At 42.2% G+C, this 18,583-nt stretch overlaps 1 protein-coding gene and 2 pseudogenes across 3 annotated transcripts in view; 1 reads left to right on the forward strand and 2 right to left on the reverse strand.

Moving 5' to 3' along the window:
- Positions 1–18,583, forward strand: part of MGA (MAX dimerization protein MGA) — a 157,644-nt gene that overhangs the window by 14,901 nt on the left and 124,160 nt on the right. The gene's annotated exons all lie outside the window — the stretch shown is intronic.
- LOC137230218 (large ribosomal subunit protein uL1 pseudogene) lies at positions 2,563–3,273 on the reverse strand (annotated as a pseudogene).
- On the reverse strand, positions 7,091–8,215 carry LOC137230252 (N-terminal kinase-like protein; annotated as a pseudogene).

Consider the following 18,583-nt stretch of genomic DNA (forward strand, 5'->3'; position numbering starts at 1 on the left):
AAACAAAAACTCAATTAAAGATATTTCGTAAAGAACAACCACAAAAAACCCCAGTCAAATTCAGATTCTCCTTTATAGAAGCCACAAAGTTGATCAGTTTTTGCTAAATAAATCTGGTAACAGGGAGCTTTACCACTTCATGAGGAAACTTGTTTCATTGTTGGGTAGTTTTAGAGGTCAGAAGGTTATTCCTTATGCTGATGTGAAACCTTCTATAGAAACTTCCATTCCAGGATGCTCTAGAATATATGGAATAGTCTATATCTGCTTTCATGACAACCTTCAAGTGATTCTTTAAATTATCTTCATAATCTACCCCATATCATTTTTTAAAAAAGAAATTTATTTATTTATTTATTTTTGGCTGTGTTGGGTCTTCGTTGCTGCGCGCGGGCCTTATCTAGTTGCGGCGAGCGGGGGCTATTCTTTGTTGTGGTGCGCGTGCTTCTTATTGTGGTGGCTTCTCTTGTTGCAGAGCACAGGCTCTAGGGTGCGTGGGCTTCAGTAGCGGTGGCCTTTGGGCTCAGTAGTTGTGGCTCGCGGGCTCCAGAACACAGGGTCATCAGTAGTTGCAGCTCACGGGCTTATTTGCTCTGCGGCATGTGGGATCTTCCCGGACCAGGGATTCAACCCATGTCCCCTGCATTGGCAGGTGGATTCTTTTTTTTCTTCTTTTTAACATCTTTATTGGAGTATAATTGCTTTACAATGGTGTGTTAGTTTCTGCTGTATAACAAAGTGAATCAGTTATACATATACATACATCCCCATATCTTCTCCCTCTTGCATCTCCCTCCCACCCTCCCTATCCTGCCTCTCTAGGTGGACACAAAGCTGATCTCCATGTGCTATGCGGCTGCTTCCCACTAGCTATCTGTTTTACATTTGGTAGTGTATATATGTCCATGCCACTCTTGCACTTCGTCCCAGCTTACCCTTCTCCCTCCCTGGGTCCTCAAGTCCATTCTCTGTGTCTGCGTCTTTATTCCTGTGGCAGGCGGATTCTTAACTGCGCCAGCAGGGAAGGAAGTTCCTACCCCTACATCTTAAATTTTCTAGGCAATGATAATGAAAATCGTCTTTGATTTTGAGACTGATTATCACCAAATCCTTCCAAATTCTGGTTCACTGGCTCGTGACTGTCCTGTAGATGTTGAGTTTTTGGTTCTGCTGCAATTGGCTGTGCTGCACAAACCTTTACTGCCTGGTGGCCTTAATGTGCAGCCGGTGTTCCTGTGTGATCTTCTCAAGAGCTGACCTCAGTGGTGCCTTTGGGATTATCAGTGTTGACCTTATAACTGCCCTTATTGTCCTGTTTGCTTCTCCTGATACCACTGAAGTTCCTATTAAGTTTCCGAAAGGTTAGCCTCATGCTTTTAATTTCTTACAGAAGACTTACAAGGAATTTGAGAAAAGTTTCTCCGGGCTTGGTAGTGCACTATTACATAGTGCCAGAGGATTCCTTCCTTGCCAGTAGTCAGCCAGGGTTCCTGAATAGAGCCCATGTACTTCTACTCTCTCTCACCTCAATAAGAATTCTCTTTTCTACTTGAGATTTTGCCTGGAGTGATTGGATATGGCCTGTTTCCTTATTATTTAAGCATGTTAGTTCTAATGTTCTGGGTTCCTACTGTCAGTTTTAAAGTCCTCCTGCAGGGACTTTCCTGGTGGTCCAGTGGTTAGGACTCCATGCTCTCACTGCAAAGGGCACGGATTCAGTCCCTGGTCAGGGAACTAAGATCCTGCAAGCTGTGTGGTGTAGCACGCCCCCGCCCCCGCAAAAAAAAAAAAAGTCCTTCTGCAAACCTAACAGCTCACTGCCTACCCTGCCCAAATTTCTCTTGAGAGGGAAATCACTCCCACCCTAGTCCTTTGTTGCACTTATAGCAAAGGCTGGACATAACATGTGTTGAAGAGTAGAGAAATATTAAGTAAATTGTGGCATTAAAAGTGAAAAACACGTATTAAATACTATGTAGCAACTTGCAAAATATGTTTTCAAAATAATGTTAAATGAAGAGTAGAACCCAAATTGCAAAGACCTGCTTTAAATTATGAAAAAAACCCCAAAGCCTATAAAAATATATACACATGTGTGTAGAAATTCAGAGGAATAAAAAGTCATGGTCAGTGGTAAGATTATAGGTATCTGAAATTATGTATTGATTTTCTGTGTTCTTCATTAGCATGCAAGCTCTAAGAAGTCAGGGATTTTGGTCTGTCCTAGAACAGTGCCTGGCCTGTAGTAGTTTTTCAACAAATCTTTGTTGATTATTTAATGAATTGAATGTGGAGATTTCTTTTTGATGGTTTTCATGTTTAATGCTATAGTAATGCTTGTTTAAATTAAAACAAAAACAAAAATTAAAAAGGAAATTCCCAATGATTTCAACCTTTTGAAAATACATTATAGTTTCTGCATATTCTCAACACCCTTGTTGGCCTTTTCTGGTCCTCTTAAAAGGTGGTGCCCCAGACAGGATATACTAGTCCAGATTTTGGCAAGCCAGTCCAGCATATAGAGGAATATTTTCTTCTCAGGATCTGGATACCACATCTCTATTTTACTTTATTTATTTTTTTTTAGTGGTAGGAGTATGGTTTATTAAGCTGTGCCTTAGTATAGGCGCTGGGGCTTGCCCATGGTGCTCTTAATGTACAAAGTCCGGACGTTCTGCCAATTTTTCTTGAGCAATGACACCAGGAAGTTGACAGCTAAGTGGATGTTGTACACAGGCTCATCACTTGTCATCTTCACGTGGCCAACAGCCACTGCCAGACACAACACCTTCTTCATCTGGAACTTGATCGTGGACTTCACTTAATCAACTTTGGCCACCATGTTCTCATTATGGGTCAGCAAGGAAGGGAATTTGCCAGCCTTATTCAGGCCAGGGCCCAGAATTTGTGGGATCTGCTTGATCAGAGGCTCTGAAGCCAAAAAAGCATCATACTTCTTGGGCAGCTTCCTGACCAGTTTCTTATTCTTGTTGAGTTTCTTTAGTGCCTTCATGTCCATATGGGGGATATCCACCGCCTTGGCCTCATCACACAGTGCTGCTGGTGCCCCAGAACACATATAGAGAACTTGGGGCGGGGAGTGGACTTAAGCCTGACGGTGCCTGAGAAGCGTTTGTCCTTCTGAGGGTTATAGTTCTTCAGGCTGATCTGAAGCTGCACCGTCTCCAAAAACTTCTGGCACTTTCACTGGTTCCCATGCAGGACTTCCTGCACTGCCTTGTAGAGGGTGTTGCGGGAGACTTTGCTGCTCATGGTGCCTCGTGCTGAGATAAGCGGAAAAGAGCCACACCTCCATTTTAGAGTTTTTTGCAGATGTGACTTATATCTGCAGTTGGCTTATACTGAACTTAGTTTGTTGGTATTTAAAACTTTAGTTTTGCTAATACATTATAACAATTCCCAGGTCTTTCCCAATAAGTATTTACCTGCTGATATAACAGAACTGGCCATCTTGCCTTTCATGTATTTTTGTTTTCACTGTCCACCTTCATTGGAAGTGCTAAGTAGCAGAACATTCAAAAGTTGGGCAGCCAGAGGATAAAAGAAGCAAAACCTCTGGAAAGTCTACACATTTTATAATTATCTCCAAATACTTTAATGATGACTATACATTTTCTAGGTGCTTTCTTCAGAATTCCTGAAATGGTAGGAAGTTAAGTACTTAGATAAAAATCAGAAACTCATCTTTTGGTTCTGTCTTCAAATAGTGTTGAAAACCTGTTTTTTCCAGGCAAGTGAGCCATTGCAGTCTTACCATTATTTTCCAAATGCTTATCAACTGCCATCAGCTCTTCATTTTTTTTTTTTGTTTTTTGGCGGTACGGGGGCCTCTCACTGCTGTGGCCTCTCTTGCCGCGGAGCGCAGGCTCCGGACGCGCAGGCTCAGCGGCCATGGCTTACGGCCCCAGCCGCTTCGCGGCACGTGGGATCCTCCCGGACCGGGGCACGAACCCACGTCCGCCGCATCGGCAGGCGGACTCTCAACCACTGTGCCACCAGGGAATCCCAGCCCTCCATTTTTCATGGCCATCATTGTTTCTTATATTCATAGACCAGGTGCTGGCAAATTTTTTCTGTAAAGGTCCAGATAATAAATATTTTAGGCTTTGTGGGCCAGAGGGTCTCTGCCTTAACAACTCATCTGTGCTATTGTATCTCAAAACCAGCCACAGACAATACATAGATGAATGGATGTGACCGTGTTCCAGTAAAACTATTTACAAAAGTAGGCATCAGACCTAGTAGTTTGATGATCCCTATCATATACCCACCACCTTTACCATCTAAGAAGATAGAATATGAGGACTCTATGGTGGAACTCATTTTCTTTTAGAATTTTTGAAGGACCTGCTTCTAGCTTCTAGTGTTCCTTTTGAAAAGTCCCTTGCTCTTCTAATTTCGTGATCTTTTTAACATTTTATTTATTTACTTACTTACTTCATGTTCCTTTTTTTTTTTTTTTTTTTTGCGGTACGCGGGCCTCTCACTGTTGTGGCCTCTCCCCTTGCGGAGCACGGGCTCCGGACGCCGGACGCGCAGGCTCAGCGGCCATGGCTCACGGGCCCAGCCGCTCCGCGGCATGTGGGATCTTCCCAGGCCGGGGCATGAACCCGCGTCCCCTGCTTCGGCAGGCAGACTCTCAACCACTGCGCCACCAGGGAAGCCCTCGTGTTCCTTTTTTTAAACCAGTCATTTTTTCCCCCCTCTCTCTGTGAAGGCGTCTTGTTCCCACCACTTTCTCATCACTTTTCCTCCTCAGTACAGTGGAGATAATGATGTCTACTTTAGGCTTGCTGTGAGAATTGATAAGAATGTAAAGTGCTGAAAACAATGCTTGGCATATAGTAAGCACTTAGTAAATATTTGTTGCTATTATCATCAACATCATCAATATTTTACAAACTGAAATGCCTTTTGCAGTGTTTTGACAGCCCATAACTACCTCCTGGAACTTTTCCTGGAACTGTGGAGTCTTGATTTCATAGACAAGGTGTGGGATAGCTTGAAGTGATACTCTAGGGCTTTAGGATTAGGGAGTGGGAATGGGATAGTCCATAGCCCTGAGCCTAATATAGAGGTTGGAAAATCATGAGAATTTTGTCGCAAGTTGCACTCACTAAATTTGGAAAGAGAGGTCAGAGTACACATGTACGTTTCTCCTCCTCCTCCCAGGATTATGCATGTTAGTGTCAATCAGACTGTTTTCCAAGCTGTTAACTATATTTATATTTTCAAAATGAAAGCTTTTCAGCACTGCAGGTTACTTCCCAGTTCTTTTTAAAGTGTTGTAACTGCGCTTTTATTTTAAATAGTTCTAGTTCTTGCAACCAGCATTTTATATTGCCAGTAAGAATTTAAGATAATTAGATCAATAGAGGTAACCACAGTGCCATTTTCAAATAGTAGATTTGAAAAAAGCAGATTTTTCCAGATTGAAATATTTTCATGCAGAGGCATACTTTATTTTCTCAGGTTCTCCTTAATTCTGTTTCTTGAGTATACTCTGCCTTCTGAGTGGCATGCTAGTAAAGATGTGGATAGGAACAGACATTCTTGTGTCATCTTTATGGAAAATAGGGAATCATTATAAAAATTAATTACTATTTGTTTAAACATTTTTATTTATTTATTTATTTATTTTTCGGTACGCGGGCCTCTCACTGCTGTGGCCTCTCCTGCTGCGGAGCACAGGCTCCGGACGCGCAGGCTCAGTGGCCATGGCTCACGGGCCCAGCCGCTCCGTGGCATGTGGGATCTTCCCAGACCGGGGCACGAACCTGTGTCCCCTGCATCGGCAGGTGGACTCTCAACCACTGAGCCACCAGGGAAGCCCCTGACCACCAGTTTTAAAGCACCGTCCCTTATTGCTTCATTCTTTGTTGCTATCATCAGAGTATGTAATCATTATCTGACTTTAAAAATGTGTTTGTCACTGCCCCTTAGAATGTCAATTTCATGAGAGAAGGGACTTTGTCATTTTCACTGCTATATTCTTGTACCTGGAAACGTACCTGGCCCTTACTAGATTTGAAATAGGACTTAATAAATCGCCTGGGTTGGAGGAGTCCTGTAAATCCAGGGTTTTCAGCTTGACTATCTACCATTGATCAAAACAGAAAAATCTGGAGGGATTTTGGTTTTTGAAGGCAAGATGGAGTCTGAGGTGGGGGCACGACATCCAGATGGTATTGTCCAGTAGGCAGTGGGAGATGTATAACTGCACCCTACGAAAATGGTTAGGACTGGAGCTATAATCCTTTTTTTTTTTTTTTAAAATGAACTACAGTGTAACATACATATAGAAAAGTGCAGATATCATAAATGTTCAACTTGTTGAACTTTTACAAAGTGAGTATACCCTTGATGTAGTGCCTAAATCAAGAAAAAATTATTAGCAGCACTCTTGAGGCTCCCTGGTGATGAGCTATAATTTTTTGTTTGTTTGTTTTGTTTTTGCGGTACGCAGGCCTCTCACTGTTGTGGCCTCTCCCATTGCGGAGCACAGGCTCCGGACGCGCAGGCTCAGCGGCCAGCTGAGAAGCCCTATAATGTCTTAATTGGTATTTATTCTGTATCCTCTTTGATTATAAACACTTTGAGACAAGGACCATACCTATTTCACTTATCAAAATAGTCTAGTAAGGTGATTTTTGTTGATGATTGCTCAGAGGAGTCTTACTTTCATTAATAGTCAACCCAGGGTGAGGAACTGTACTCTGCAGGACTTTCTGTTGATTCCAGTCTTTGCTGTTTTCCTTGTCTCTGAACTCCTATAGCATCAGTCTACTATACTTGATTTAATACTTCATCTATGTTATCTGTGGTTTTTTAGTTTTTTCCATGTGTTCAGTTCATATGTCTATTAGAAAGTTCCTTGAGGTTGGGAACCTTGTCATATACTCCTTCCTCCCTCCCTCCCTCCCTTCGTTCCTTGAAATAGAATTTATTGTGGCTCTGATTATGTACACGTGAGATGTTCTTGCCAGGTGGGCTGGGCTCACATGGCTTGTATAATACATACATCTGCGGGGCCTGCTCTCTGTGGCTGGGAAACGCCCACACTGGCAGTTCAGTCCACCTTCCAAGTTCTCAGCTTCATGGGGTCCTTGGCCACCTTTTTCTCAGCGCAGTTGGCCTCCATCTCCCGCTGATGCTCCTCTCACTTCTTCCAGCTTAGCTCGGTCTTCGCCTGTTGGCTCACAGTCTCGGCTGGGCACCAGCCTCCTCTGATGTGCTGATAGGGCAGCGAAGGGGTCGCCTTTGTCATTAAGCTCCGGTCCATCCCAGTTATACTTGCTGGCCAGCTGTGTGTCCTCAGGGGGCAGCTCTGGGAGATTTGGCTCCTGCCATCCCTGCTCCCACGAGCCCCTCAGCTTCCCAGCTGCTCCAGTCTGACTCTGGGGCTTTGTGGCCGGGGTTGCCGCTCTGCCCAGCCCAGCTGTCTTGGCCCCCAGAAGTCCTGGTGGGCCGACACAGATTTGGCCTCCTGCTCCAAGCTGCCCCAGTCTTCGTCCTCCCATCTGTTGGCAGCACTGCTGTCCTCTTATGTGTCCTTGCCCTCTTGTATCTCCCAGTGGCCTTAGGTCATGGGTATGGCAGGGACAGGGGTGAGGGCTAGGGAAGGAAGTCCCTTGGGCATGGATCTCTGGGGGACGTTGGTCTCGGCTGGAGCAGCTGTGGGGTGTGCATGGATCAGCATAGAGGTGAGGAAGGAGACCCCTGTCATGGCCCAGCCTGTGCAGCTGGCTGCATGAGAAGTCCACTTTGGCCAGCTGTGTAGGGCCCTCTGACACAGACTCCAGTTTGGACAGGCAGCTTCGAATGGCCTTGAAGGCCTCATCCTGCACAGATGTCTCAGAATCCACAGTGAGGCTGTAAGAGCTCAGGTAGGATCTTGTGGGCTTAATCGTTCATCGAGTAGAGGTTGTGGGTGGCAGTGAAGCCCAAAACACCCGTGACCTGGGATGGTGCAAAATGGTCCTTAGTGGCCCAGCTAAAGGCGGAGGTGAGGACCCTGTTTCTGGTGCTGGTACTGAAGTAGAAGCTGATTTTGCCCAGGCAAATGGTGGTATTGCACCGAATGGGGCCCTGTTCGTCCTTGGCCTGCAGCTGCGTGAAGAGCTTCATCAGCTCCACGGTGAGGTTGGCCTCATTTAGCTTTGGGGCCAGGAGCAGCATGGACTTGACCATCTGCTCCTGGGGGTCATGGAGAGCCTACTCCTATAGGGTCACCATGTATAAGTATTGTAACCAGGGAGCAGCAAATGTGCTAGGTGTCTTATTTCAGGACTGTTGTTCTTTACAGTAAAAGTGATTTGTCAAATGTATAATTAAATGCAATTTAACCTTTATACTTTTATGAAATTTTTCACATTCACTTTTATTTTGAGAAGTCTTCATCAGGGAGTTCCCTGGTGGCCTAGTGGTTAGGATTCCACCCTTTCACTACCATGGCCTGGCAGTGAATCCCTGGTTAGGGAACTGAGATCCTGCAAGCTGTGTGGCATGGCCAAAAAAAGAAAAGTCTCGGGCTTCCCTGGTGGCGCAGTGGTTGAGAGTCCGTCTGCCGTTGCAGGGGACACAGGTTCGTGCCCTGGTCCAGGAGGATCCCACATGCCGCGGAGCAGCTGGGCCCGTGAGCCATGGCCGCTGAGCCTGCGTGTCCGGAGCCTGTGCTCTGCAACGGGAGAGGCCACAACAGTGAGAGGCCCACGTACCGCAAAACAAAAAAAAAAAAAAGAAAGAAAGAAAAGTCTTCATCAGAAAGGGTTGATTTAGGAAATATGAACATTATATTACATAATTCTACATACTTCCCAGTGCTGTCCTTGTTCTTGTTCAATATTGTGTAGTTATATTTGTATATCTGTTAATTTTTTTCCTTTTTGGCTCTCTCCAGTGCATTTAAAGTGAAATAACTTAGATGTGACTTTTAAGGAATATATTCATTATATAAACCTAGTTGAGTTTATATAATAGCATTATTACATATATTTTATTAATAAAGTTACTAGATTTGCCTGCCTCCCAAGCACTTAAACTCTAAATGGAGAAAAAAAATAGACAAACATAGAATGCTTTATCAGTGGGATTTTGGGTCTCTACTTAATAGAAATTTGCTTTCATTATATACTTGATAACCTAAGGCAGCTCCTTTTACACAGTTAAAAGTCTGAAAACACTTGAATGTTACTAGGTGTGTCAGGAAGAAACTTTACATGGGCTTCTGCTTCTTAGAAATTTTCAGTATTTTAATTTATTGAGTACCTACTTTGTATAGAACCCTGTGTCAGTTGTTCTGAAGGATACTGAGACTGAATTTCTGCCCCCCAGGTGTTTACTAGCTATAGGATGGGCCATGACCCAAGGCACTGTATGATATGTCCAGTGAGTATTGAGGAAACTTCACTGGAGAAAAAATGAAATTACCAGCAGTTGAATAGTCTGGGTAAACTTGATGGAGAAGCTGTGATCTGAGCTGGACCTTGAAAGATGAATGGGATTTTTCTTTGTGCTAATAAGCACAGTGCACATAGCACTTTATGTGATTTTTTTTTTTCCATTTAGTCTTTCCAGCAACCCTATGAGACAGGTGTAGTTTCCATTCCAGTTACAGAAATGAAGAAACTGGAGATTAGGGTGTATGTTTTCAATGATTCCATATATATGTATGAAAATCATTAAAAAAGAAAAGTCTGGGAGGATACACACCCAATTTAAATATTGGTTACCTCTGGGGAGGGGCACTGAGATTTTGGAGGTGGAGGTCAAAAGGAGGCTTTAGAATTTTGGGTTGTCATTTAAAGGAGATGTATTACAAAAGAAATAAGTATTAAAAGGAAAAATAAGAAACATTTTGGAATTAAAGTAACAGGAAAGGAAATCTCAGGAACTAAAGCTTTTAGAAAAGAATAGAGATCTACTTGCAAAATAGTGGGAGTCAGATTTTGACTGGCTCACTGAATCAAAAAATACAGGCATTTATTGGGACAAAACATTTGATCACCAAAGTTATTGAGTTTACATTAGTTTGTCATGGTGGAAAACAGCAGTTTTTTAACATGATTGTTATATCCACAAAGGTCATAACACTTTTTGGTGCCTTTTAAAAAAATTTTTTTTATTGAAGCATAGTTGATTTACAGCACTGTGCCAATCCCTGCTGTACAGCAAAGTGACTCAGTTATACGCATAGAGACATACTTTTTAATATTATTTTCCATTATGGTTTATCACAGGATATTGAATATAGTTCCCTGTGTTATACATTAGGACCTTGTTGTTTATTCTAAATGTAGTAGTTTGCATCTACCAACCCCAAACTCCCAGTCCACCCCTCCCCCCAACCTCGGCAACCACAGGTCTGTTCTCTGTGTCTATGAGTCTGTTTCTGTTTTGTAGATAGGTTCATTTGTGCCATATTTTAGATTCCACATATAATTGATATCATATAGTATTTGTCTTTCTCTTTCTGACTTACTTCACTTACTATGATAATCTCTAGTTGCATCCATGTTGCTGCAAATGGCATTATTTTGTTCTTTTTTATGGCTGAGTGGTATTCCAATGTATATATATTTACCACGTCTTCTTTATGCATTCAGTGGACATTTAGGTTGTTTCCATGTCTTGGCTATTGTGAACAGTACTGCTATGAACATCAGGCTACATGTATCTTTTTTTAAAATAAATTTATTTATTTATTTATTTTAATTTTGGCTGCGTTGGGTCTTTGTTGCTGTACGCAGGCTTTCTCTAGTTGCAGCCAGTGGGAGCTACTCTTCATTGCGGTGCATGGACTTCTCATTGTGGTGGCTTCTTTTGTTGCAGAACACGGACTCTAGGTGCACGGGCTTCAGTAGTTGTGGCTCACAGGCTCTAGAGTGCAGGCTCAGTAGTTGTGGTACACAGGCTTAGTTGCTCCTTGGCATGTGGGATCTTCCCAGACCAGGGATCGAACCCATGTCCCCTGCATTGGCAGGCTGATTCTTAACCACTGTGCCACCAGGGAAGTCCCTATCTTTTTGAATTATAGTTTTGTCTGGGTATATTCCCAGGAGTGGGATTGCTGGATCATATGGTAATTCTATTTTTAGTTTTCTGAGGAACCTCCATACTGTTTTCCATAGTGGCTGTACCAACTTACACTCCCACCCACAGTGTAGGAGGGTTCCCTTTTCTCCACACCCTCTCCAGCACTTGTTATTTGTAGACATTTTAATGATGGCCCCTCTGACCGGTGTGAGGTGGTACCTCATTGTAGTTGTGATTTGCATTTCTCTAATAATTAATGATGTTGAGCAGCTTTTCATGTGCTTACTGGCCATTTGTATGTCTTCTTTGGAGAAATGTCTGTTACCTTCTGTCCATTTTTTTTTTTTTTTCCTTCTGTCCATTTTTTGATTGGGTTGTTTTTTTGTTGCATAACATTTTTTTTGGATACCAGTATTTTAAAAGTTAGGGAAAAAGTTTAGTTAGGGAGTCCAAGCTTACAGAAAGTGCTCAAGATTTCATTTATTTTGGGGATCAGAATTACAGAGAGTGACTCATTTTTAAAAAAAAATTATTTTTATTTATTTATTTATTTATGTTTGGCTATGTTGGGTATTCATTGCTGTGTGCAGGCTTTCTCTAGTTGCGGCGAGTGGGGGCTACTCTTCCTTGCGGTGCGCGGGCTTCTCATTGCGGTGGCTTGTCTTGTTGTGGAGAATGGGCTCTGGGCACGTGGGCTTCAGTAGTTGTGGCACGCGGGCTCAGTAATTGTGGCGCACGGGCTCAGTTGCTCCGTGGCATGTGGGATCTTCCCGGACCAAGCCTCGAACCCGTGTCCCCTGCATTGGTAGGCGGATTCTTAACCACTGTGCCTCCAGGGAAGCCCTTATTTTTAAATTTATCTCAAGATACAAAGTATTTTCTTTCTCCCTATCTATGGGATGTGACATTTATTCATAATGGTGGCAAGGCAGTGTCAGTTTTACTTTCTCAGTGCTTTGTTCAAAGTCACGTGGCTAACAAGTGGTGCAGGCGGAATTTGAACCCAGATAATCTGGCTTCTAAGTTCTAGATCTCAGCTATCTTGCTACTAAAAATGGGGAGATAGGAATTCCAAAGGGAGAAGCAGAGTTTACAGAGGAAGATCAGTATAAATTATGTTCAGGTGTAGTAGTAAACCATTGTGATTGAAGGGCAAGATATTTGGCAGGCAATGATGGGAGCTAAAAGATTAAGGGATTCTTTGGGACCACAATGTGGATTATTTTGAAAATCAGGGCAATTAATTGGCCCAAGGATGGATGGAAAGGATTCATTCATCTTACAAACATTGTATTAAAACAGAATTTCAGGTACAGAAAGGATCATTCTTTGAGATAAGAAGGAGTGAACTGGTAGCACTGTGATTTATCCATCCTTTACAAAGGTTATTTCGCATCAGCTGATTGTTATACCAGATTCTTTTCAAAGGAGGGAATAAAGTTGTATCTTAGCAATTCTACTCAAATTTTACCTGGGATGCTTCCTTGAAAATGTTACCATCACTTTTTATTGTGGTAAATATACATAACATAAAATTTACCAATTTAACCATTTTTAATTGTATAGCTCAGTGGCATTAAGTACATTTACTTTGTTGTGCATCACTACAATCTGTTTCCAGAACTTTTTCTTTTTTTTAAAAAATAAATTATTTTATTTATTTATTTTTGGCTGCATTGGGTCTTTGTTGCTGCATTTGGGCTTTCTCAAGTTGCAGCGAGGGGGGGCTGCTCTGTTGCGGTGTGCCGGCTTCTCATTGCGGTGGCTTCTCTTGTTGCGGAGCACAGGCTCTACGCACGTGGGCTTCAGTAGTTGTGGCTCATGGGCTCTAGAGTGCAGGCTCAGTAGTTGTGGCGCACGGGCTTAGTTGCTCCACGACATGTGGGATCTTCCTGGACCAGGGATCGAACCTGTGTCCCCTGCATTGGCAGGCGGATTCTTAACCACTGCGCCACCAGGGAAGCCCTAGAACTTTTTCTTTCTTTCATTTTAAAATTTATTTATTTTTGGCTGCGTTGGGTCTTTGTTGCTGCGCATGGTTCTTCTCTAATTGCGGCAGGCGGGGGCTACTCTTCGTTGTGGTGCGCGTGCTTCTCATTGCGGTGGCTTCTCTTGTTGCGGAGCACGGGTTCTAGGAGCGCGGGCTTAAGTAGTTGTGACACACAGGCTCAGTTGTTGTGACTCACGGGCTCTAGAGCGCAAGCTCAGTAGTCGTGACGCATGGGCTTAGTTGCTCCGTGGCATGTGGGATCTTCCCAGACCAGGGATTGAACCTGTGTCTCCTGCATTGGCAGGATTCTTAACCACTGTGCCACCAGGGAAGCCCCAGAACTTTTTCTGCCCAAATTGAAACTTGTACCCATTAAACTCTAAGTACCCATTCCCTCCTCCTCTAGTCCCTGGCAATCACCATTCTGCTTTCTGTATTTATGAATTTGACTTCTCAAGGTACCTCATATAACTGGAATCATACAAAATATTTGTTCTTTTGTGTCTGGGTTGTTTCACTTAGCATGATGTTTTTATGTTTTATTCATATTGTAACGTGTTTGAATTTCCTTTTTTAGGGCTGAGTAGCATTCCATTGTTTGTATATACCACATTTTGTTTATCTGTTTGTCAGTGGACATTTGGGTTGTTTCCACCTTTTGGCTGTTGTGAATAAGGCTGTTATGAACATTGGAGTAGAAGTTCTATTTGAGCCGCTGCTTTTAATTCTTTTAGGTATATACCTAGAATTGGAATTGCTCGATCATTTGATAATTCTGTGTTTAACTTTTTGAGAATTCACCTGTTTTCCACAGTGCACCAATTTATATTCCTACCAGCAATGCCCAAGGGTTCTAATTTCTCCACTTTCTTCCCAACACTTATTCTTTTCTTTTTTTTAAATTATACCCGTCCTAATGGACATGACGTGGTATCTCATTGTGGTTTTAGTTTGCATTATCCTAATGGCTAGTGACGTGGAGAATGTTTTCATGTGCTTGTTGGCAATCTGTATATGTTCTTTGGAGAAATGTCTCTTCAAGTCCTTCCTCTATTTTTTGAATTGGATTGTTTGTACCACCACTTTTTTTTTTTTTAGCAGTACGCGGGCCTCTCACTGCTGTGGCCTCTCCCGTTGCGGAGCACAGGCTCCGGATGCTCAGGCTCAGCGGCCATGGCTCATGGGTCCAGCTGCTCCGCGGCATGTGGGATCTTCCCAGACTGGAGCACAAACCCATGTCCCCTGCATCGGCAGGCGGACTCTCAACCACTGCGCCACCAGGGAAGCCCTGTACCACCACTTTTTAAATCTAGTTAAGTCTCTCAGTTGTCTTTTGGCTTGAACCAAAGGCTCTTGATAATCCATAGCTACCACTTATTTAATTTATAACATTTTGATGCAAATTGTGATAGGAAGGGTCTTGTTATTAGGAGATTGATATTAACTATTAAGTTATAATGTGAAAAACCACTTAGTTGGGGATGACTGGCTCAGATTGTTCACGTAGATATATTTTTCCTATGATACGACCACCAATATAAATTATCCACATGTTGCATAATCTCCATTAGGAAGGTGGAAGTCATCATTGTACTTCTGTTTCTTGGTTTTTCTGCAGCTAGGAACTATTCCTATTTTGATTTCTAGTTTTGACTAGGGGTATTGTTAATAATGGTCACCTTGCATTTAATCTTTGGCCTCTATCCAGTTTCTCTAGCTCATTGCTGCAAATGAATTTTAATGTTATGCTATGAATTTTTTAATGTTAATGTTATGCTCGCTTCAGCAGTCCTGTAACCTCATGGTCACGCCAAACAAATATTTTCCATTGTTGTTCACCTGATAAAAAGATGAGTAGATGGGAATTCCTTGGTGGTCCAGTGGTTAGTACTTGGCGCTTTCCCTGCCAGGTCTTGGGTTTAATCCCTGGTCAAGGAACTAAGATCCTGCAAGCTGTGTGTCACGGCCAAAAAAATAAAAAGATGAGTAGAGTCAGTAATGCTTTTGCATAGATAGAATATTGAAGTTTTAATTTTTCTCTAAAAGAAATCTACCACAGGTATCTTTAGATACGTGAAAACTCAAAGCAGTGAACACTACAAGGAAAGCACTAAATACTGTGTTAAGAGGTAATTTTAAAACCTAAGGACAGGGGTTCCCTGGTGGCGCAGTGGTTGAGAGTCCGCCTGCCGATGCAGGGGACACGGGTTCGTGCCCCAGTCCGGGAGGATCCCACATGCCGCGGAGCAGCTGGGCCCATGAGCCATGGCCGCTGAGCCTGCACGTCCGGAGCCTGTGCTCTGCAACGGGAGAGGCCACAACAGTGAGAGGCCCGCTTACCGCAAAAAAACCCACAAAAACCCCCCTAAGGACAGAGTTTTCTTAAGCGTTGCCAAAGAGGTCTGTTACTCTGAGTAATTATATGCCTCCTGAGGAAGTATGCAGTGACATTTGGTATCACTCTTCAGAATTAGCTAGAAAGAGTTTGTATGTTCAATGTATCATTCCTGCTGGCTTCCTGAAAGTATTGGTTTAAGTGACAGGTAGAATCTATGTTAGCTTAGCTTACACACTTCAAAATGGAAATCTAGATGACAAGGAGGTAAGCTCCTTAAAGGACTTTGTCTTTTTTACTTTTGTATGCTCTAGTAGGCACTTAGGAAGCATTTGTGGAATGAAAACACGTGAGTGGACAATTGCTTTCAAACATTTACTGAATAAAGTGAAATGACTTGTTCATTTTTGTAACCCCTTTGCTAGGCATTTAATTTGTCACTTACTCTGTTCTCCTAAATCACTTAAACATTTTTCTAAATTCCAAAAATTTGTTGACATCTTTTGTTATTTGTCCTTTTTTTTATTCCTTTAGTCTTTTTTTTTTTCCTCCTCTCTCGGCCACTGTTCTTCCTTTAGTCTTCATTGTCATCTTTTTCTTTTAAAAAATGATTTTACTGTTGTTTTAGAGTTGGTTAGGGAGAGAATCACATATGACTAGTCCACTACCCACCTATTCACATTTATTCAGTTAATCTTATTTTATTTATTTTTTAATTTAGGCTGTGTTGGGTCTTCGTTGCTGTGTGCGGGCTTTCTTTAGTTGTGGCGAGCCGAGGCTACTCTTCATTGCGGTGTGCGGGCTTCTCATTACGGTGGCTTCTCTTGTTGTGGAGCACGAGGTCTAGGTGCGTGGTCTTCAGTAGTTGCAGCTCTTGGGCTCTAGAGTGCAGGCTCAGTAGTTGTGGCTCACGGGCCTAGTGGCTCTGCAGCATGTGGTATCTTCCCAGACCAGGGCTCGAACCCATGTCCCCTGCATTGGCAGGCGATTCTTAACCACTGCGCCACCAGGGAAGTCCCTATTCAGTTAATTTTATTAAAATTTTTTTTTAAAAAAATATTTATTAATTTGGCTGAGCCAGGTCTTAGTTGCAGCATGCAGGATCTTCACTGCTGCATGCAGGATCTTTAGTTGCGGCATGTGGGATCTAGTTCCCTGACTGGGGATTGAACCCAGGCCCCCTGCATTGGGAGCACAGAGTCTTAACCGCTGGGCCACCAGGGAAGTCTCTATTTAGTTAATTTTAATATAAGCATTTCCCCAGTTAACCAACATCCTTCTAAATGACTGCTTGATATGTCATTGAGAGAACATACCTTAAACTTTTTCTAACCCCTGTTGTTGGAAACTTGGATGTTGCTATTACTGTTTAAATAAACCATGATAAAAATTTTGGTGCATTAAACTTTTTCTAAATTTCAGGTTATTTCCTTAGAAGCAATACTTAGATATATCTTCTGATATAGGCTATGAACATTTAAAAGCTATTGATTATAAAAGTTATACATGTTCATTGTAGAACATTTGAAGAATATAGAAATATTATATAGAAGATAATTAAAGTTAGCTATAATCTTACAATCTGTGATAACCAGTCCTTAAACATCTTGGTGAATTCCTTTCTAGAGGTATAATATCTATCTATCTATCCGTGTATCTTATGCATTTTAAAAACTAGTTGGGATGTGTACTAGGTCTCTTTCCAAAGAGATTGTACTGTTTTATATTTCCATGGGCAAAGTATGTGAATTCATTGCACACTTGATAGGATTAGGGATGCATTCATTCATCATTCATTCAATAAATAAATATTAATTTAGAGTGAAACTCTTGTCTCCATACCTACAATTAACCTCCTTCCATTTTTTTCTTGAATTCAGTTACGATATTGAACCCACTAGTCCTCTAGAATTATACCTTGTGACCATCTGTCTCCACATTGCTAAATCTATTGGTCATTCCTCATTTCACATAATCTGTCAGCAACTTTGTCACAGTTGATTACCTCCTTGTTCTTGAAACCATTTTTCCGTTTGCTTCCAGGACATCACATTCTCCTAGTTCTCCTATATCATGGTCTCCTAATCTCCCTTCCTCTCAATGGTAGAATGTTCCAGGCTCACACCTTGGTCATTACCTTTTAAAAAGAAATCTTTGTGGGAGTTCCCTGGTGGCAGAGTAGTTAGGATTCTGGGCTTTCAGGGCTTTTACTGTCGTGGCCCGGGTTCAATCCCTGGTTGGGGAACCAAGATCCTGCAAGCTGTGCGGTGTGGCCAAAACAACAAAAAAACTTTTATTTCCTCGGCTCATTTAGTCTCGTACACTGTTGACTTCCAAATTTATACCTCTAGCTTTGGCCTTTTCTCTGAAATCTGTACTCATATTCGGTTATCTACACAATATCTCCAGTTGGATATCTAATAGGATTTCAAATTTGACCTGTCCAAAACTGAGCTGTGATCTCCTACTGCCCCTAAACCTCCAACTTCTCACCCAGCCCCTGGGAGTGAGCAGTGGTATAGTGGTCATGTTGTGGTTGCCTTGCTTTGGCTTACTTAATTGCCTGTGTGAGTAGCTACAGAAGTGGCTCAGAATCAGTACAGTTAAGGCCTTGTGTTTTGACATACTCAGTAGAGGTGTGTGGAGATACTTAGGGCCCATGGTGGATATTAAGTGATCTTCTTCCTCCTCCCCCATTACCTTTCTGATTTCATTTTCTATTATTGTTCCTCTCTATCACTTCTCTTTAGTCCTAATATCTTCTTGCTATCCCTCTATCCCTCAAACACCCTGGGAAAGCTCCCATCTGAGGGCCTTTTCCTGTAATATTCTTCTCCCAGATATGACTTATTCCCTCAACTCTTTTAAGTCTTACGTAAATGCCACCTTTTCAGTGAGGCCTTAACCACACTATCAAAACTTGTAACCCTTCCCTACTAGTCTCTTTCCTGAATTATTTCCATAGCACTTAGTCATCATATAACATGTTATATGTTTTACTTATTTAATTTTTCTCTTCTCCCTACCCCCAGACTAGAATCCTATATAAGCTTCAGGGAGACATTGATTTTTATCTGTTTTGTTCACTGCTGTATCCTCTAGCATCTAGAAGAGTGCCTGAAATGTGGTAGGGGTGATTTTGAGTGTTAAGAACATATTATAATGTTATTTAAAAAGCAAATGCAGCAATACCTTGCGTTCTT

Source organism: Pseudorca crassidens, chromosome 1, assembly GCF_039906515.1.
Source record: "Pseudorca crassidens isolate mPseCra1 chromosome 1, mPseCra1.hap1, whole genome shotgun sequence".
Taxonomy (NCBI): Eukaryota; Metazoa; Chordata; class Mammalia; order Artiodactyla; family Delphinidae; genus Pseudorca; species Pseudorca crassidens.